At 40.9% G+C, this 24020-nt stretch overlaps 1 pseudogene; it reads right to left on the reverse strand.

Moving 5' to 3' along the window:
* The window catches only part of LOC127629651 (eukaryotic translation initiation factor 4 gamma 1-like), a 59030-nt pseudogene that overhangs the window by 13504 nt on the left and 21506 nt on the right, over positions 1–24020 (reverse strand).

Genomic DNA, 24020 nt, shown 5'->3' on the forward strand with positions numbered 1-24020 from the left:
CATTTTGTCTTCGGCACTTTTGTTTGGTGTGAACCAAAGTTCAAAGTTTAGTTGAACATTCCTCTGACGCCCACAACGCACCGGCCACGGACGCGCCGCTTCTTGTCGGCGAGAGACGCCGGCTGCCATAGAAAATGAACGACTTCCGGTCAATCGGACGCTCTCGACGCCTCTGTTCTGAACGCACCATTAGATGAAGTTTTGAAGCGCGTCTTCTCAATGACAAACATCACAGGCCGGAGCACGCAGGTACACTGGCTGATAGTAATGTAACTAAACTACACAACGAGACCGAATTGTCCTATTTCTCAGGTACATATTTGAGTGCGTGTCATCTACCTTCTCCAGAACTACATCTGAGATTTGTGGTAGTCCCTCAGGTTTGTGCATGCTGGCACTGATAAACTGGAAGCCGAGCAGAAACTCCCGATCGTATTTCTTCTTCTCTTCTGGATTCAGAGGTTTCCATTGTTCTGTAGGAAACAACAAGTGATCATTCAATAGTGGTCGACGGATCTGGCTGTTGACGACACCAATTGTCTGAATGTCTGATGTGTGTTATATTAACATTGTGACATTTATCCCATGCATGCTTTATGCATTCACCTTCTTTGTACTGGTATTTCAGTTCAGTGGGCGAGGGACTCTGTGGCTTGATGTTTTCAGCGTCGAGTTTATCTTCTTTTTCCTCCCAGGTCTCATCCACATCTTCTACAGGAGGCGGGGCCACCGGGACGGTGCTCTCTGGCTCCGCCTTCACTGGGGGTGTGGCCTCTGGCTCAGGGGGTGTGGGCTTTGAAAAGACAACAGGTAACTTTCATCTTAAAGGTAGATTCACATCAAGTGTGTTCAACAGCATATTAGCTCTCGCGGCGGCATTGGTATGGACTACTATCGAATATACAGTATGCATAACTATCACCAAAAACGTTAATTAACATTATTACTAATGGTAGACAACTACTATTGTTACAAGTGGATGAAAGTATGCAAAGAATCGCAATCTTAATTTCTAATCATGCACACAGAAGATAAAGCCATTACAGTCTCTCTCATTAACATGCACCTGCCAGTTTTCTTAAAGAGACAGTACCGCTTTTTAGCACGTGTTCAACAAATCAATGTAAATGCTTGTAAATAGTGCATTTATGCTATTAAACAATAAAGATGCAACATAACTTTACACATTTACTGATTGACTACATGGATTTGTTCAGCCAAAATGTGGCCAAAATGATGAAAAACTAATATTAAAATGAATATTTATTTTATGTACCTAGTTAGAAGGTCCCCTGTATAAATAACAGCATTATCTGGGAGAGATACAGTCTTTCAAATGTTAGTAAAAGGCACATTATAGCTGAAATAACATACTCGTATGAATCGATATCAAATGGAGAAATCTCTATCAACCCCCAGCACTAACTAGTATCATTGCAACATGGTATATTCTCACGTTATCACACGGAAATGTACCTTTCCTTGGCAGGAGAGTGACAACATAATTATTATCAGAAGTATTTTGCATTAAAGCAAGTGTAATCTGTACGGTCAGACTGGTTTTATTTGCATTATACCACTTAAAGCACCGGGAGTGCATTTTGCTTCAGGTATGACAGATGTTCACACTGGATGGCGAAAATGCGATTTTATATTACGATTTTTATTTGCAATTTGTGTTGCACTTGGTGTGTCGGGTCTGACAGGTGCTTCCATTATTACTGAATAAATACAAAACATCCCCTCACCTCTTTAAAGGCATCAAGCACATCGCCTGCCTCCTTCTTGTTAAGATCTTTCATTTTTCTCTTCTTCTTTGGCACAGAAACTGCTGCAAATGCACACACAGTATTAACACTATAAAAGAAAACCGATGCATTACAAAATACAAACTGGAGAGGGAAATTTGAAGCCAGAAACTGTTTAGGCTTTATATGGAAATAGCATGAAAATAAGGAGCATTTCAAACTGTTCTGAGACCAGTGCAGACAGACAGCACACTGGAGGTTAAGTCATGCACTAAATAGGGAGCAAGGGTGCATCCTATAGCTCTCTATAACTGTTCTGAGACCAGTGCACACAGAGAGCACACTGGAGGTTAAGTCATGCACTAAATAGGGAGCAAGGGAGCATCCTATAGCTCTCCTATAACTGTTCTGAGACCAGTGCAGACAGACAGCACACTGGAGGTTAAGTCATGCACTAAATAGGGAGCAAGGGAGCATCCTATAGCTCCCTATAACTGTTCTGAGACCAGGGCGGACAGACAGCACACTGGAGGTTAAGTCATGCCCTAAATAGGGAGCAAGGGTGCATCCTATAGCTCTCTTATAACTGTTCTGAGACCAGTGCAGACAGACAGCACACTGGAGGTTAAGTCGTGCACTAAATAGGGAGCAAAGGAGCATCCTATAGCTCCCTATAACTGTTCTGAGACCAGTGCAGACAGACAGCACACTGGAGGTTAAGTCATTCACTAAATAGGGAGCAAGGGAGCATCCTATAGCTCTCCTATAACTGTTCTGAGACCAGTGCACACAGACAGCACACTGGAGGTTAAGTCATGCACTAAATAGGAAGCAAGGGAGCATCCTATAGCTCTCTATAACTGTTCTGAGACCAGTGCAGACAGACAGCACACTGGAGGTTAAGTCATTCACTAAATAGGGAGCAAGGGAGCATCCTATAGCTCTCCTATAACTGTTCTGAGACCAGTGCAGACAGACAGCACACTGGAGGTTAAGTCATGCCCTAAATAGGGAGCAAGGGAGCATCCTATAGCTCTCTTATAACTGTTCTGAGACCAGTGCAGACAGACAGCACACTGGAGGTTAAGTCATTCACTAAATAGGGAGCAAGGGAGCATCCTATAGCTCTCCTATAACTGTTCTGAGACCAGTGCACACAGACAGCACACTGGAGGTTAAGTCATGCACTAAATAGGAAGCAAGGGAGCATCCTATAGCTCTCTATAACTGTTCTGAGACCAGTGCAGACAGACAGCACACTGGAGGTTAAGTCATTCACTAAATAGGGAGCAAGGGAGCACCCTATAGCTCTCCTATAACTGTTCTGAGACCAGTGCACACAGACAGCACACTGGAGGTTAAGTCATGCACTAAATAGGGAGCAAGGGAGCATCCTATAGCTCTCCTATAACTGTTCTGAGACCAGTGCAGACAGACAGCACACTGGAGGTTAAGTCATGCACTAAATAGGGAGCAAGGGAGCATCCTATATCTCTCCTATAACTGTTCTGAGACCAGTGCAGACAGACAGCACACTGGAGGTTAAGTCATGCCCTAAATAGGGAGCAAGGGAGCATCCTATAGCTCTCTTATAACTGTTCTGAGACCAGTGCACACAGACAGCACACTGGAGGTTAAGTCATTCACTAAATAGGGAGCAAGGGAGCATCCTATAGCACTCTTATAACTGTTCTGAGACCAGTGCAGACAGACAGCACACTGGAGGTTAAGTCGTGCACTAAATAGGGAGCATCCTATGGCTCTCTATGCATCTAGAAGTGTTTGCACGTGTTTGAGACATACCTTGCATAGTACTATCGGAGGGAGTGGTCTGTGGAGAGGGCGTGTCCTCCCGCTCTTCTATTGAAGTGGGTGTGGCTTTAGAAACCTCCGCAACGACCTCCGCGGGTGCAGTGGTTTCCTTGATGACTGGTTCGGGTGTTTCCATGGCAGCAAGTGAAGGTGCTTCTTTGACAACAGGCGGAGGCGGTTTGCTAACAACAGTTTCCGGGGTTTGTTTAGTACTCGGAGCAGGCGTCTCCTTAACAACAGGAGTTTCCTTGACGACAGCCTGCTGGGTAACCTGGGGAACAGCTTCCTCTTCAACCGTTGTAGGCGTTTCCTTGGCAACCACAGGAGAAATCTGCTTGACAACAGTAGCGGGAGTCTCCTTGACAACAGTAGCGGGAGTCTCCTTGACAACAGTAGCGGGAGTCTCCTTTGACAACAGGAGCAGGTGTCTCCTTGAAACCTGGAGGAATGGGCTCCTTAACAACAGGAGCTGGCACTTCCTCCTGAGGATGAATATAAACAACATCAGGCATCGCATTGAGAGCCTCGTCGGGCATTTCGACTGTAACCGGTGGAGCTTCTTTAGTGACGTCTGGCTCGGCGATAGGGCTAGCGTCTCTGTACTCGCCGTGAGCGTGAATGCCCCCTGCTGGTATGCCGTTGAATAGCTGTAGCTCTTCAGGTTGAACTATAGGAGATTCAAGTGCTGGCTCCGCCCGGGGGACAGTCACAAGCCCCTCCTCTTTATATTTAGAGGGCATTGCTTCAGCAGCGTTAGAACTAGAGGGGGCGGATACCGCTGTAATCTTGCCTTGCCATTTCACGTCTGTGGGCGTGTCCATCGCAGCGGTCGTCACATGGGCATCATCGGCAGGGGGCGGAGCATCTACCGTGTCACTTACTGAACAGGTGGGAGGTGGAGTGGGTGGGGCATCAGGAAGAGGGCTTTCACCTGGAGGGATGGGAAACTCCGCTCTGGTTGTCATGATGACCTCAGGTTTGGGGTTGTCACCGTTGGGCAGCGTGACGATATATACGTCCGAGCCGGGCAGCACTGACTGAAATAGAGAACACAGCGGAGTTCATATCGTTTATATAGTATCTTATGCGTCGCATTATACGGTGGAGTTCATATCGTTTACATAGTATCTTATGCGTCGCATTATACGGTGGAGTTCATATCGTTTATATAGTATCTTACGCGTCGCATTATACGGCGGAGTTCATATCGCTTATATAGTATCTTATGCGTCGCATTATACGGTGGAGTTCATATCGTTTATATAGTATCTTATGCGTCGCATTACACAGCGGAGTTCACTGTTTATATAGTATCTTATGCGTCGCATTATACGGTGGAGTTCATATCGTTTATATAGTATCTTATGCGTCGCATTATACGGTGGAGTTCATATCGTTTATATAGTATCTTATGCGTCGCATTACACAGCGGAGTTCACTGTTTATATAGTATCTTATGCGTCGCATTATACGGTTGAGTTCATATCGTTTATATAGTATCTTATGTGTCGTAATACACGGCGGAGTTCACTGTTTATATAGTATCTTATGCGTCGCATTATACGGTGGAGTTCATATCGTTTATATAGTATCTTATGCGTCGCATTATACGGTGGAGTTCATATCGTTTATATAGTATCTTATGCGTCGCATTATACGGTGGAGTTCATATCGTTTTTATAGTATCTTATGCGTCGCATTACACAGCGGAGTTCATATCGTTTATATAGTATCTTATGCGTCGCATTACACAGCGGAGTTCACTGTTTATATAGTATCTTAAGCGTCGCATTATACGGTTGAGTTCAAATCGTTTATATAGTATCTTATGTGTCGTAATACACGGCGGAGTTCACTGTTTATATAGTATCTTATGCGTCGCATTATACGGTGGAGTTCATATCGTTTACATAGTATCTTATGCGTCGCATTATACGGTGGAGTTCATATCGTTTATATAGTATCTTATGCGTCGCATTATACAGTGGAGTTCATATCATTTATATAGTATCTTATGCGTCGCATTATACAGTGGAGTTCATATCATTTATATAGTATCTTATGCGTCGCATTATACGGTGGAGTTCATATCGTTTATATAGTATCTTATGTGTCGTAGTACACGGCGGAGTTCACTGTTTATATAGTATCTTATGCGTCGCATTATACGGTGGAGTTCATATCGTTTATATAGTATCTTATGTGTCGCATTATACGGTGGAGTTCATATCGTTTATATAGTATCTTATGCGTCGCATTATACGGTGGAGTTCATATCGTTTATATAGTATCTTATGTGTCGTAATACAAGGCGGAGTTCACTGTTTATATAGTATCTTATGCGTCGCATTATACGGTGGAGTTCAAATTGTTTATATAGTATCTTATGCATCGCATTACACGACGGAGTTCATATCGTTTATATAGTATCTTATGCGTCGCATTATACGGTGGAGTTCATATCGTTTATATAGTATCTTATGTGTCACATTACACGGCAGAGTCCATATAGTTTATATAGCATCTATTGCGTCACATTATACGGTGGAGTTCATATCGTTTATATAGTATCTTATGCGTCGCATTACACAGCGGAGTTCACTGTTTATATAGTATCTTATGCGTCGCATTATACAGTGGAGTTCATATCGTTTATATAGTATCTTATGCGTCGCATTATACGGTGGAGTTCATATCGTTTATATAGTATCTTATGCGTCACATTACACAGTGGAGTTCACTGTTTATATAGTATCTTATGTGTCGCATTATACGGTGGAGTTCATATTGTTTATATAGTATCTTATGTGTCGCATTATACGGTGGAGTTCATATTGTTTATATAGTATCTTATGCGTCGCATTATACGGTGGAGTTCATATCGTTTATATAGTATCTTATGTGTCGTAATACAAGGCGGTGTTCACTGTTTATATAGTATCTTATGCGTCGCATTATATGGTGGAGTTCAAATCGTTTATATAGTATCTTATGCGTCGCATTACACGGCGGAGTTCATATCGTTTATATAGTATCTTATGCGTCGCATTACACAGCGGAGTTCACCGTTTATATAGTATCTTATGCGTCGCATTATACGGTGGAGTTCATATCGTTTATATAGTATCTTATGCGTCGCATTATACGGTGGAGTTCATATCATTTATATAGTATCTTATGCGTCGCATTATACGGTGGAGTTCATATCGTTTATATAGTATCTTATGCGTCGCATTATACGGTGGAGCTCATATCGTTTTTATAGTATCTTATGCGTCGCATTACACAGCGGAGTTCACTGTTTATATAGTATCTTATGCGTCGCATTATACGGTTGAGTTCATATCGTTTATATAGTATCTTATGTGTCGTAATACACGGCGGAGTTCACTGTTTATATAGTATCTTATGCGTCGCATTATACGGTGGAGTTCATATCGTTTATATAGTATCTTATGCGTCGCATTATACGGTGGAGTTCATATCGCTTATATAGTATCTTATGCGTCGCATTATACGGTGGAGTTCATATCGTTTATATAGTATCTTATGCGTCGCATTACACAGCAGAGTTCACTGTTTATATAGTATCTTATGCGTTGCATTATACGGTGGAGTTCATATCGTTTTAGCATGTATTATCTAATGCGTCGCATTACACGGTGGAGCTCATATTGTTTTAGCATATATTATCTAATGCGTCGCATTACACGGTGGAGCTCATATAGTTTATATAGTATCTTATGCATTGCATTACACGGCGGAGTTCATATTGTTTTAGCATATAGTATCTAATGAGTCGCATTACACGGCGGAGTTCGTATTGTTTTAGCATGTAGTATCTAATGCGTTGCATTACACGGTGGAGTTCATATTGTAGTATCGTTTATACTGTATCTAATGTGTTGCATTACACGGTGGAGTTCATATTGTTTTAGCATATAGTATCTAATGTGTCGCATTATCGGCGGAGTTCATATCGTTATATATAGTATCTTATGCGTCGCATTACACGGTGGAGTTCATATTGTTGTATCGTTTATATTGTATCTAATGCATCACATAAATTTATCGTGTCACTTCAAAAGCCTTGGAAGGTAGTGCACGAGTCATATGGACTACTTTTACATCCTTTTGGAGCTTGACAGCTCATGTTCACTGTATGCTATCATTTAACATCTCCTTTAGCAATGCAATAGTGACATAAGGGAGTAAACGCAATTTGTTCCGGTGTGTATGAGTTACCTGTGGAGGTGTTGGTGTCGAGCCACTGCGACCTCCTGACATGATCTCTTCTGTGATATCCCGACCGCCCTGATTAGGGTCTCTAATTCTTATCTAGAGAAAGAGAGAGACATTTAGCACATGTAACAGAAAGAATGAGAACCTGGCTGAGAGAGAGAGAGGTTAACATTCACCACATGGATTACAGAGAAAGACTGCACCACGAAATGCAGATAAAAAGACGAAAAGTCACAATACATACTGAAAAACAACACAATACCAATGACTTAATCCAAGACGCGTTTATAAGCGCAGTAAGAGACAAAATATGCAACGAATGTCTCTGACAAACACACACTAACACACGTACACACACACACTACCTTATAAAGAAGAAAAGGCAAAACAGCGCACAAGTCCACTAAACTGCCTGGAAAGACAATAACATTCACCCTCTTCTCCTAAAACATGTTTAAACTTTTTAGACATGACCAAATAAACAAACAAAGACTGTTTGTCCAACATCAACGTCTGCAAAGACTTTACGTAATGCATTATGCATTGACTCCCCCAAGTCACACACAAACATGCACGCATGAGGCAGCACATTCCCTACCTGCCTCCCCCCGACTGGAGAGGTTGAGTTCTGCTAGGCCTGGCTCATCCTGGGTCTGGAGTTTAAACGTAGCCTAATTCTGACACACTAAAGTGGGCAGAACATTCACAGAGTCTCTGGGCCGATATGGCCCTCAAACTCTCCCTTACGTAGAGCACGGAAGGAAAAACACAAGTGAGAGATGAAAAGGGAGCGACAGAGAGAGTTTGGCCTTGTGAAACGAGGGCACAGGAATGTGGCCCACCCACCACACTGAACACGGCCGAGAGAGAGAGAGAGAGACGGGGGAGGAGTCTTAGAGCCACGTGGAGCTACAGAACTGAACAGACGCTTCCTTTAGAGACAGAAAGATTGAGAGGGACGTGTAAATGGTAGACTAGTTCCAAAGTTGGTAATGTGTTATTACTGTGGTTGTAGTTAGTTGCATTATATAGTATGCCCATTTATGTTGTAGAAATGTGTCCTTGTATTATATAGTAGATGATAAGTTCATATTGTTGTAGCATATAGTATCTAATGCGTCGCATTACATGGTGGAGTTCATATTGTTTATATTGTATCTAATGCGTCACATTACATGGAGGAGTTCATATCGTTGTATCGTTTATACTGTATCTAATGCGCCGCATTACATTGTTGAATTCATATCGTTGTATCGCTTACACTGTATCTAATGCGTCACATTACATGGAGGAGTTCATATCGTTGTATTGTTTATACTGTATCTAATGCGTCACATTACACGGTTGAATTCATATCGTTGTATCGCTTATACTGGATCTAATGCGTCGCATTACACGGTTGAATTCATATCGTTGTATCGTTTATACTGTATCTAATGCGTCGCATTACACGGAGGAGTCCATATCGTGTATTGTTTATATTGTATCTAATGCGCCGCATTACATGGTGGAGTTCATATCGTTGTATCGCTTATACTGGATCTAATGCGTCGCATTACACGGAGGAGTCCATATCGTGTATTGTTTATACTGTATCTAATGCGCCGCATTACATGGTTGAATTCATATCGCTGTATCGCTTACACTGTATCTAATGCGTCGCATTACACGGAGGAGTCCATATCGTTGTATCGCTTATACTGGGTCTAATGCGTCGCATTACATGGTGGAGTTCATATCGTGTATTGTTTATATTGTATCTAATGCGCCGCATTACATGGTGGAGTTCATATCGTTGTATCGCTTATACTGGATCTAATGCGTCGCATTACACGATATGGACTCCTCCGTGTATCGCTTACACTGTATCTAATGCGTCGCATTACACGGAGGAGTTCATATCGTTGTATCGCTTATACTGGATCTAATGCGTCGCATTACACGGTTGAATTCATATCGTTGTATCGTTTATACTGTATCTAATGCGTCGCATTACACGGTTGAATTCATATCGTTGTATCGCTTATACTGGATCTAATGCGTCACATTACACGGAGGAGTCCATATCGTGTATTGGTTATACTGTATCTAATGCGTCGCATTACATGGTTGAATTCATATCGTTGTATCGCTTATACTGGATCTAATGCGTCGCATTACACGGAGGAGTCCATATCGTGTATTGGTTATACTGTATTTAATGCGTCGCATTACATGGTTGAATTCATATCGTTGTATCGCTTATACTGTATCTAATGCGTCGCATTACACGGAGGAGTTCATATCGTTGTATCGTTTATACTGGATCTAATGCATCGCATTACACGGTTGAATTCATATCGTTGTATCGCTTATACTGGATCTAATGCATCGCATTACACGGTTGAATTCATATCGTTGTATCGCTTATACTGGATCTAATGCATCGCATTACATGGTGGAATTCATATCATTAATATAGTATCTAATACGTCACATTACACGGTGGAGATCATATCGTTGTATTGTTTATACTGTATCTAGTATCTAAATAAGGTGCATTTCAAACTGTTCTGAGACCAGTGCAGACAGAGAGCACACTGGAGGTTAAGTCATTCACTAAACAAAAAAATGGCATAAACGGACGTGACGGTTGTGAAAGTGGCACTTAACTAAAGGCAACACGATGAGGGAAACCATCCAAAATGATTTGAAACCAGCAGACTTTGACTTCTGAGATATCGGAAATAATGTTTGAACAGTCCAAAAAAAAAAAAAAAACTATTGTACCTCTTTATAAATGTAAGCATTCCTAAGTAAAATGGTAAGTGGCAAAATATCAGTATATAGAAAATAAATTAATAAATCATATCGGTGCATCCCTGTACTGTTGTATTACATAGTATATAATGGGTTAACAATGTTAATATAGTATAAAGCTATTGTTATAAATGTTTGTTTACTACTGAATTGTCGTTCAATTTCAGTTTGCATTGTTTTCCGTCATTGCTTTGACAAATTAAATTATTTTTATCATGCCAAAGCACTCTGAATGGACAGAGGCAGGTAGAGAATACTGGGGGAAAATGACTTAAAAAGAACTTGCACACTCTTTATTTCTCATTCTCCTTCAATATGGTTCTCTATTGTCTGCCTTTCTTCCTCGTTCTCGACCTTCCTGTTAAGTTTCTATTCCTCTGAAATGAACAGACTGAGTGCAAGATACAAGAGCTCCACTGGTCAAAGTCTAAAGAGGCCCGTCCCAGATGTGAGCTCCCACAAACCCTGATAACAGCAGCAACCCCTCAGCCGAACGCACCCGCTGCATGCATTACATACTAGAGTAGGTATGTTCACACATGAAACTCCTGTTCAACTGCTGTTAGTTCACTTTAACAGTTAAAGTGCCACAAGAGCTGCACAATATAATCGGCTGCTGAGGTTAAAACATTTTGAAAAGTGCTGGTTACAGCAATCCATTCAGGCCTTCTCTTATTGAGTCAAACACAAGGTTTCTATTTACAAAGTGTTTCTGCAGCAGTTTCGCACTCATGAATGTTGTGACACATCAGAGGATTGAAACTAGTTTAAATACCGCCAATAGCACTTATTTTGCATGATGGACCGTTACAATGCTCTATATTTAAGCATTTACCAAATTAAGCCTTTTATACAGTGGCAAGAAAAAGTATGTGCACCCTTCGGAATTAGCTGGTTTTCCGAATAAACTGGTCAAAAAACTGTGATCTCATCTTCAAAGTCACAAGCAGTGTTGGGTAACATTACTTTTAAAAGTAACTTGTTCGAATATTGCGTTACTCCTTAAAAAGTTACTAAATTAATTTAGTTTTTATTTCCATACAAATAAGCCTTGCATTGCATACATGAGACATTACAGGTCATGCTAGCTACTGTACAATGCTCTGTGACGTGGAGGAGGGAGGGGCCATGAGGACACTAGGACGGCCCTCGATTGGGCTAATCAGCCGCGAGGGGGATAAAGACGAGCCGGAGGTGCAAGCGCATGTCTGAGTTTATGTTTGTTTTATGTTGAGTTTTATCATTAAACTTTACATTGACTGTTTAGCCGGTTCCCGCATCCTCCTTGCCCTTACCCTGTCGCAGAGTCCTCGCTGCTGACATTCGGCAGGGGGCCATATACCTGGGGACGGAGGGGGTCGCTGCCGGCCACTGAGAGCTGGAGGAACCGCTGCCATCTGCCGAAGAAGGGGAGGAGCGGTACAGTCCGCCAGGGGCCGAAGGACACGCTGCCGCCTGCCAGGGGAGGAGCGAGCTGGCATCCGCCAGAGGGTGGAGGAGTGGTTGAGGACCGGGCGACAGTGTGACCGGTAGGCGGCGAGCAAGTTCTTCTTTCTCTCCGTCACTCCATCTCGCACTTTCCCTCCCCTTGTCTCTCCCAGGGCTCCAAAAGGCGGGGAAGACCTGCCGGCAGGGCATTGCCAACCACCCCTTCAGGCGATGGAGGGGTGTGATGAGGAGGAGGGTTGGGCCGGGCCATGACGGTGGCCCTGGATCGGGCTAATCAGCCAGGAGGGGGATAAAGACGAGCCAGAGGCACCAGTGTCTGTGTTTGTTTTATGTTGAGTTTAAGCATTTAACTTTCCGTTGACCGTTTAGCCGTTCCCGCCTCATCCTTGCCCATCCCTTCCCCCGTTACACTCGTCAAAACAACATACTAAAACAGATATTTTTGAAAGTCTACAATCATAGGTTCTCTCGTCATATTTATAATAAAGAATCAATAACATGAATACGCATGATTTGTTTTTCCTTGACATGCCAGCCAATACGAAGAATAACTACCATCTTACCTAAAGCAGCAAAGTCCACCACTTGAACCTGCATCGTACGCGGTGCCAGTCGACAATGCCACAGCCCACTCGAGATGTTTTTCAAAAGTCAGGATAAAATTAAGTGGCGAATGCCAGCCTAACATGCTCAAGGTATGTGTCTGATAATAATAGAATATATTTCACTCAAGTCATCTCAGTGTGGGCTTGTTTTGTGTTGATCCACGGTGCGTACAGACGCCGCTGGTTAGTTGCATATCGATACAACTTTAATAAAATAGTTTTTAATGATACTAAAATGTCATAAAAACGGTTTGTTTCACCAATCAAACTACTTGTTTATTATAAAACAAAAATGTAGATTCTTGTTAGAAATTAAGATGTACACAAACAATGTAGAACATTGCCCGGAACCACTGATCCAGAGTCAGTGGCTCATGCTGTGGCCATGGGAAGACTTCTCCCGGCTTATAACTGTGCTATATTACACCACGAACAGCGAACATGAATCGATCACAAATAAAACTGTTTCACTTACCACTTTTACATATGGAGGACATATTAATTCTTGGTTTGATTGTCATGACAAAGGCAAAGTTTTTGACAGCTACACATGGCAAGCTCCAGGCTTACATGGAAAACAAATTTTCTCGCAATACAGGGAAAGGAGACGTTTACAAAAGCAACGCGTTACTTTATTTAAAAATTAACAAATATTAAAAATATTGAGTTACTTGTTACTCGAAAAAAGTTATTGATTATGTAACAAGCATTACTTGTAACGCGTTATTCGTAATACTGGACACAAGTATAGACAAACACAATGTGATTAAGCTAAAAACACAAAAGCAATTAGAATCTTTATTGAACATCCCATTAAACATTCACGGTGCTGTGAAAAAGTATGTGAACCCCTAGGCTAAAGACGTCAACAAAAGCTAATTGAGAGTCAGGCCTTGGCAAACCTGGCATCTAATTAATGAAATTAAATTGGAGGTGTGGGTTAAAGCTACGTTGACTTATAAAAAGCACTCACATTTTGTGTTTGCTATTCATAAAAAGCATCTGCTGACATCGACCATGCCTCGCAAATCATTGCTTGACAAAGCCGGAAAGGGTTAAAGTTATCTCGAAGAGCTAACATTTAAACAGATTGTTTATAAATGGAGGCGATTTAGTACTATAGGTACTCTCTCTAGAAGTGGCCGTCCAGCCAAGATGATTTTGTACTATAGGTACTCTCTCTAGAAGACATCGTCCAGCCAAGATGATTTAGTACTATAGGTACTCTCTCTAGAAGACACCGTCCAGCCAAGATGATTTAGTACTATAGGTAATCTCTCTAGAAGTGGCCGTCCAGCCAAGATGATTTAGTTCTATAGGTACTCTCTCTAGAAGTGGCCATCCAGCCATGATGATTTAGTACTATAGGTACTCTCTCTAGAAGTGGCCATCCAGCCATGATGATTTAGTACTATAGGTACTCTCTCTAGAAGTGGCCATCCAGCCATGATGATTTAGTACTATAGGTACTCTCTCTAGAAGCAGCCGTCAGGTCAAGATGATTTAGTACTATAGGTACTCTCTCTAGAAGTGGCCGTCCAACCAAGATGATTAAGTACTATAGGTACTCTCTCTAGAAGTGGCCGTCCAACCAAGATGATTAAGTACTATAGGTACTCTCTCTAGAAGCAGCCGTCAGGTCAAGATGATTAAGTACTATAGGTACTCTCTCTAGAAGTGGCCGTCCAGCCAAGATGATTAAGTACTATAGGTACTCTCTCTAGAAGTGGCCGTCCAGCCAAGATGATTAAGTAGTGATCCCAGTCAGAGTCCAGACCTTAACCCAATAGAGATGCAGTGGAATGACTTCAAGAGAGCCGTTCACACCAGACATCCTAAGAATATGTCTGAGCCGAAGCAGTTCTGTAAGGAAGAATGGTCCAAAATTCCTTCTGAACATTGTGCAGGTCTGATCCGCATCTATCAGAAAGGCTTGATTGAGGTTATTGCTGCCAAAGGAGAATCGACCAGTTATTAAATCCAAGGGTTCAGTTACTTATTCCACAGCACAGTGAATGTTTAATGGGATGTGTTCAATAAAGACATGAATGATTATGATTGCGTGCTGTACCACGTTGTGTTTGTCTATACTTGTGACTTTGATGGAGAGATCATATATATATGACCAATTAATGCAGAAAACCAGATACTTCAAAAGGGTTCACATACTTTTTCTTGCCACTGTGTGTGTGTATATATATATTGATTTGACTGGCCCAATGAAAGGCCCGACCATGGCACAAAATACTTCAAACATACCTCTAGTAAGTCTGACGTATTTGACCCACAGCTCATAGTTAAAGTGGGTACTCACAAGCCGCCAGAACTGTTAGAGTGCGGGCGCTGCCAAGTATGTGGAGGCTGGCACCGTATGGGAATAACCATTTAAGCCCTCATTATGTGAGCTACTGTACTTATTACTTATTCTGCAAAGTCTCATGGCAACATTTAATAACGATGAACAATTGCTTTATTACAGTGAACACAAGGAGGACGTTCAGCCGTTCCATGACACAAGGCGGGCTCCCTCAAGATAATGTGAGATGCATGTAAAATATGCATGTTGTACGAATATACTGAAAAAACGAAAAGATTGATTGAAAGCAGCAGAGACAAAACTGCAATTGCCACATATAGCACACTTAACAGAACCTGTACGTCTTACCTGCTTACGCTCCCGTTTGGGCGGGGCTTGTTGCTGTGGAGGAGGCGGGGCCTGTTGCTGCTGGGGGGCGGGGCAGGGTAGGATAACAGGTGCAGGGGCAACAGGAGGTGTGAACTGGGGCTGGGCAGGGTAGTACGCCCCAGCTAGAAAACAAACGAGAAGAAAAATATAAATACCGCCGTACTATTTATTTATTTATTATTTTCTTCACAATCTGTAACGGCCAATTCCCAATGCGCTCCAAGTTCTCGTGGTGGCGTAGTGACGCACCTCCGTCTGAGACCGTCAATCCGCGCATCTTATCACATGGCTTGTTGAGTGTTACCACGGAGACATAGCGCATGTAGAGGCTTCACGCTATTCTCCGCGATCCACGCACAACTCACCACACGCCCCGCCGAGAGCGAGAACCACATTATAGCGACCACGAGGAGGTCTCTATACATGTGACTCTACCCTCCCTAGCAACCGGGCCAATTTGGTTGCTTAGGAGACCAGACTGGAGTCACTCATCACGCCCCGGATTCAAACTCACGACTCCAGGTGTGATAGCCAGCGTCAATACTCACTGAGCTACCCAGGCCCCGCTGGCATACTATTTATTGAATCTGGTGCATTATTCCATATAGGGCTGGGCGATTTTAAAGTGCTTTAAATTTGCCCATCAAGTTTCATAAAGAGCGCATCAGTAGACTAATTTCACGATCCTTCAGGAATGCACAATTAATCAAAATAACATAAAAATGGCAAGTTGATCATATGTGATTATTAATCCACATAAGGCTGTGATTTAAATACAGATGCATTGTGAAATCAAAGAAATGCAGGTTCAAGCATTTGCGCATTTCCAAACATTAGTAACCGCTACAAGTTATTATACACATCTACAAATGCGGCACAGAACAATAGAAGAGGAGATTACAGCATTTCAAGAAATGTGGAACATTGAAAACTGTCAAATACACATCGCCTTTTCTGTGTCAAAATAAAAGTCCCATATGAAGGTGAAATACAGCAGCACTTTCAATGTCAAAATAAAAGTCCCATGTGAAAGTGAAATACAGCAGCACTTTCAGTGTCAAAATAAAAGTCCCACGTGAAGGTGAAATACAGCAGCACTTTCAGTGTCAAAATAAATGTCCCATGTGAAGGTGAAATACAGCAGCACTTTCAGTGTCAAAATAAATGTCCCATGTGAAGGTGAAATACAGCAGCACTTTCAGTGTCAAAATAAAAGTCCCATGTGAAGGTGAAATACAGCAGCACTTTCAGTGTCAAAATAAAAGTCCCATGTGAAGGTGAAATACAGCAGCACTTTCAGTGTCAAAATAAAAGTCCCATGTGAAGCTGAAGTAAACAGGACAGAAATATATTACTTTTGCATAACGCAAATCTTATAATCAGAATAATAATGTTAATTCAGCATTATATTAGTACAATAAACCTGACGTGTCCCACAGTAATAATTCAGAATTATGCAATGTTCAACTACGGGTTTCAAAAACAACTCAGCTAAGTAGCTTTGCACAGTTGTTCATTCACAAAAATGTATTAGTAAAAACAAGTCAAACAATGCTTTGTACTAAGCTACTATGCATTATTGTATATGCAATATAAAAATTAAGTGCACATCCTTGAAACTGATTGAATTTCATTCTCCCTTGTATTTATTTAATGAAAAACAAATTTTTATATTTTAATTATTTGTCTTTAAAATATTGAATATACTTGGCAGCAGTGGCTGTTTGGATTAAACGATGGTTCCTCTGATAAAAAAAACAAACACAAACACTTTTGAGACATTTCTGAGTAAATACATAATTATATATATAAAATTAAGATATATGGAATATCGTCAATTTGCTGAAAAATATTGATATATAATTAAGACATATCGCCCAGCCCTAATTCCATGACATGTTTCATTATGCTACATTGTTGCCCTCTTCATTATATTTTAAATAAAAAGAGTTATTTTTTATATGCTTCTGTTAAAAACAGTCCACGTAATTTCAGCTTCATAAAAAAAATATATAAAAAGTGTTTAATCATGAATTCCTGGTGAAGAACTACACTACCCATAATCCTGAATAGAGAACCACCTATCAGAGAACAGCATCATAAGAGCTCCACCCACTCCCATGATGCACTGTGACTGAGTCACTCTCCCTACATTCTCAAACTACTTTTATATATTTCTGAATACCTTAGTTAAAATATAGTTTCAACCCCTATAATCAACAACTGTGAATCAATACATATACGGTTCCTATTCCTTTTATTTCGATTACATCATTCGCAATGCATCATGGGATTGCAGTTCATTCCCTCATTAAAGAGGGTCTTTTTGCCTGATTTTAAACACTTTATTGACTCAAATCAAACTTTGTAACGTTGTGATTGACCTTGCAGCTGGTTGGTTTGGTTCATGCTGCACAACTCTTGTGAAGGATTTGATTAAATCCCTTTGGAACGAATGGGAAAAATACTTCCGTAACTAAGGCGGCTGAAAAAGTGGACCGACACTGTTGCGCTCTATCGCATGCATACAGAGTGCAAAGTGCATACTGTATACAGTATACGGACTGTACACTACAAAAATAGTTTGGTAGCCAGAGAGAAATCACTCACGTACCCTCAGAGCCTCTGTTGGACGCCCTGTTCCCCATGCGGACTTCTCTCAACGTCCGTCTCCCTTCTGTAACCCCTCTCTCTATTTCTCTATCAGTCTATCCTATGCAAGTCTGTCCCAACCCAACTCCTCGCTCATCTAACCTTTGTCTCCTCGCTCTCTCTCTCTGCAGGTCAGTAAGTCCTCTGGGTATCGTTCGAGACACTGAAAGTCAGACAGAACAACGAGCGCGTACATGAGAGAGAGAGCGAGCGAGCGAGAGCAAGTGACTTGATCCGGTGGTAAGTGGTGGTGATGAGTCGTTTATCACTCACAGTTGACCAAAATAACAATAACCTCACGGACACTTCCACAAACAGAGACAGTGTGTGTGTGTGCGCTTGTACGCATCTTATTAACATATAACTGACAAACAGCTGCTTAAGTCAGTGTTAGTTTAATCACTGTATTAAATCGGCAAACTGATCCCGTGTCAGAGGGGTGAAAAAGACTTTTAAAAAGGGGAGAAACTTCTGACAGTGCCCACTACAGGCTGGGAGGAATCAGACAACAACTGTGACTCCGATCCATCACACTGAAAGAGGGGAAGACAAAACAAAAACAATGAAAAGAACTAAACAGGGCTTAAAGTGAAAAAAATTCCTGAGCCTGAACATTGTTTTGCACAGACGGACTTATCTTCAAATGGAACCATTTATTTTTAAGTATTACGGCTGTATCTTAATGGCATCTTTTTATTAATGAAGGCCAGTATCACTGATATTTTATTTAGTATACTAAATTTTAGGGTTATAAAATAGTCCACAATGCATAAATTATAAATTAAATTAGATTAATCCTTATTAAAGCTACAAGCGTTCTTTAGTCAAAGAGTAGTTAGTAGTTTTCTCTGTTCCCTTTGTTCTTTGGTTAACTTCACTGACAGACAGAATTAGTGGCTACTGTCACTTTAAGATCTACAGCTGGTGACAGGATCTCACGCGTCTCATTCTCTCACTACTCTTTACTTCCATTTAAGATTTTATTGAACTCATTTAAGGGTTATTGTTCGTTCAAGCGCGAAAGAGAATTCGATACTGGTTCGCGACTTTTTGTGCCTCGTGTGTGTGTGTGTGTGTGTGTGTGTGTGTGTGTGTGTGTGTGAGAGGAGGACATTTACTGAAGTGCGTTCTCTTTTGTCTTGTCGCACATTAATGGTTTAAAGCATTTGGTGGACAAACTAATAACTAATAAGAGCTAAAGAATGACAAAGAACGGATGCAGCGTTAATTGTGTTAAATATTTAAAACATTAAAGCTGGACAAAAAAAAAAGAAATCGCATACGTTAACAGCACTAACGTTACTTGTCATACATTGCTGACAGAAAATAAAGCGGTTTAAAGTGGACTCGTTTTCATGGTAGGCCTACACATAATGTTTTTTTTAGTAAGCTACACAGAATGTTCTACATTAAATATTTAACTAACAGTCTGAAGTTACCTAGCAGAAGTGTATGTTAATGTTAGCTCAGTCAACGTAAGGCTAACATCAAAAGGTGTAGACAGAAAATATGATTATGCTGACCTGAGCTAATTTACGAAATCAACCAACTCACATCTCCTTTCTTTTCATCCATGATGACATTAAGTCACCTAATGTTGTTTCTGGAGTTCTGCGCTCCATGCTTTCACCGACGACGCTAACGTGAGGTATGGATCTCAATCACACTGTTGCCAGGACCCGCCCTGCTCTGCTTCTGATAGGCTTGTGACGTTAGTTAGAGCTGCACTCCTCTCATATGATTGGTAGGTGAAATCAATTGACTCGAAAATATTAAACCGCATTGAAGTTCCCAGTTTCAAATGCAGCCGAGCGGTATGCGCGCTCATAATGGAAGCGGCGCACTCGTTTTTTCCAAGCGCGTCCGCGCCGAAAGTGCGTCCGACTGTAATTTGCAGCCTGATTAATACATTTTGCCTGCGCCGGAGGCCGGACCTGCCCTCAAGCCGGAAATCCGGCCCCCGGCCGGAATACATTAAGCCCTGACTAAAGTATGAAAGAACTAACAAAAAAAACGAAACCAAAAAAGAGAAAAGAACAAAAGTTCAAACAAATGAGTTTTGTTGAACCAACAAAAAGAAAAAAAATGGGAAAAACAATGAAAAAACAAAAGAATGAAACTAAATACAGATCAAACAAATGAACGAAAAAACACACAGAAACAAAAAAGAACAAACTATTGAATGAAAGAACAAATTAATGAGATTAAAGACTGAAAAATTTACTAAAAGACTGAACAACAAACAAAAGGAACAACCAAAAGAAAGAACAATCAAGAGTGAAACTAGAGACAAACAACCAAATGAACGGAAAAACAAGAAATAAGAGATAGAAAAACTATAAAAACAATATAAAGAATGAACAAAATAATCAAACAAAAACACAGAACAAACAAATGAACAAAAAAGAAAAATGAAAGAATAAAAAGAACAAAAAGAACAAAACAAATACAAGAAAAAACAAAAAAACGAACGAACAAACAAACAAAAAAGAAACTAAAGACTGAACAAATGAATGAAAAAAGATCAAATAAAATGAAAGAATAAACAAAAGAACGAAACTGAAGACAAAATAAAAATGACGAAAAAAGAACAGAAACAGAAGAAAAAAAACGATATAAAAAAACTATAGAAATGATCTAAAGAATTAACAAAATACAGAACAAACAAAAGAACGAAAAAAATAAATTAAAAAAAGAATAAAACCAATAAAAGAAAAAAAAGAAATAAACGAACAAAAATAATGAAAAACTAAAGACTGAACAAACAAAGAAAGAAAAAGATCAAATAAAAACGAAAGAACAAACAAAAGAACGAAACTGAAAACAAAATAAAAATTATGAAAAAAAGAACGGAAACACAAGAAATAAACAATAGAAAAACTATAGAAACGATCTAAAGAATGAACAAAATAACCAAACAAAACACAGAACAAACAAACAAACGAAAAAGAAACACTAAAGAATAAAAAAGAAAACCAATAAAAGACAAAACTAAAACTATATCAAAAATAATGAAATTAAAGACTGAACAAATGAATGAAGTAAGAAAATAACTTAATGTGATGTTCCTCTAAAACTCAAGCAAAAGACCAATTGTTCAATTGTTCAATTGTTTAATTGTTTAAGTGTTTATGGTCACAAGTCAAAAGAGCCTCTATGAGACCGACATGATTCAAGTCTGGAGCACAAACACTTTTATTCAAATCACCATGAGAAATAATAAATGTGATGATTTACTTCAAACACCAATGAGTTGATGCTTTTTGGGTCAAATAAACAGAATAATTCCTGTCATGAGAAGCTGAAAGTGTGAGAATTTACCACTAGAGGGAGCACACACCCACACACAAACTCACACTACAGACACACACACTATATATACACACACACACACACACACACACGCAAACTCACACTACAGACACACACACACACCCACACACAAACTCACACTACAGACACACACACTATATATACACACACACACACACACACACACAAACTCACACTACAGACACACACACACACACACACAAACTCACACTACAGATACACACACTATATACACACACACACACACACACGCAAACTCACACTACAGACACACACACACACACACACAAACTCACACTACAGATACACACACTATATACACACACACACACACACACACACACGCAAACTCACACTACAGACACACACACAAACTCACACTACAGACACACACACCCACACACAAACACACACAAACTCACACTACAGACACACACACTATATACACACACACCCACACACAAACTCACACTACAGACACACACACCCACACACAAACTCACACTACAGACACACACACTATATACACACACACACACACACACACACAACACACCCACACACAAACTCACACTACAGACACACACACACACACACACACACACAAACTCACACTACAGACACACACACTATATACACACACACCCACACACAAACTCACACTACAGACACACCCACACACAAACTCACACTACAGATACACACACTATATACACACACACACGCAAACTCACACTACAGACACACACACACACAAACTCACACTACAGACACACACACTATATACACACACACACGCAAACTCACACTACAGACACACACACACACACAAACTCACACTACAGACACACACACACACAAACTCACACTACAGACACACACACACACACACACAAACTCACACTACAGACACACACACACACAAACTCACACTACAGACACACACACACACGCAAACTCACACTACAGACACACACACACAAACTCACACTACAGACACACACACACACACAAACTCACACTACAGACACACACACACTATATACACACATACACACACACACACGCAAACTCACACTACAGACACACACACACACACAAACTCACACACACACACACAACTCACACTACAGACACACACACACACACACACACACACACACACTACAGACAGACACACCACACACTACAGACACACACCACACACACGCACTACAAACAAACTACAAACACACACAGACAGACAGACACACTCCACACACACACACACACCTCTGTGTATGTATGATTACTGCGTCTATTCTCCATACATACCATAATCAGCCGGGCTTGAGCCAGTATAGAAACCAGGAGATCCGGCCACCTGATACTGCTGAGGGGTCACGTATGAGGGGCGGTACTGCGCGAGAGAGAGAGAGAGATTTGACACTGGGCAAAAGCTGCTGATTTTTACTGCACTGACTCATCAAAAACAAACACACACACACACACACACACACACACACACACACACACACACACACACACACACACACACACACAGTACCCCCACCCCACCCGCCCTTTCTAGTGTTGCACAATTAGGAACTGCAGAGACAGCCAGCTGACCAGGACAGAGTTTAAAAAGGGGAGGAGTTGTCAGCAGAATCAATACATTCGTGTGTGTCTGAGTTCAGAGGCAGAAAGACCAGCGCAAGGCTTTGACACATTTCAATCCACACTAGGGTTGTACAATTTAAAACACTAAAAACTTTAGGCAGTGTGACGTGAAAGCAAAGCTATTGTTTATGGGTGGAAAAAATTGTTATACTTATAATTGTTCCTACTTTCTTGCTCAATTACGTTTACATTTTGGGTCCAATTTTAAGAGAGCTACACTTTAAGCGCAGCACTATGCAATATGTCATACGCACAATGTCAATGACCATGTTTACAGTACATGCAGTGGGTTGGCGGATTGTTGCACCATCTGCATCCCATCATGCATTGCATTTCATGTCAAGCAACGTTGATAAAAATGATCACAGCACATTCATAACAATTTAGCACTGTAAATAGGATGCATGCAATGCATCTCTCCCATTAATCAATATTTTGTAATATATATTTGTTATATATTTCTCAGTTTAATGATTGATTTCTGTACTGAGTCTTTGGTCTTTGTAAAGGTGCTATGAAAAATAAACTAAAGGTGCGTTCACACATACAACACGAAGAATTCTCTCCTCGCATTGCACGTGTGAGTTTGACCGCTGGATTATAAATGCGTGTTTAAACTGCCGTTTGCGTGACTGACGCGAACCAGCGAGTATTCCCGCTTCTCTCCCGGAAAAGGACAGGGGGAGGGGCTTCTACGACGTGGTTCATAGTAAAGTACGACCAATAGCTGGAATCAAGTAAACGCGCATATTTTCCGAACTTACCAGGAAGTCCAACTTCCTCTCTCACTTTCCTCCAAGCGACGTCTTTATTCGTCTGGTCTCTGTACATGTATGACGTTGTGTCATACGATTCCGGGCGCCCACACACGCCGCTACAACAATCGTTCCATCCATTTTTCCAGATTTCTTCTGCTACTACATCAGTGACATCCGGACAAACTCAATGCTGATAGACTTTCGCGACAACGCGTCATGAGGATTTCTCGCTCGAGTTGACAAATTTAAACTCACGCGAATGAAGCGATTTCGCGCG

This window comes from Xyrauchen texanus, chromosome 36 (genome assembly GCF_025860055.1).
Source record: "Xyrauchen texanus isolate HMW12.3.18 chromosome 36, RBS_HiC_50CHRs, whole genome shotgun sequence".
Lineage (NCBI taxonomy): Eukaryota > Metazoa > Chordata > Actinopteri > Cypriniformes > Catostomidae > Xyrauchen > Xyrauchen texanus.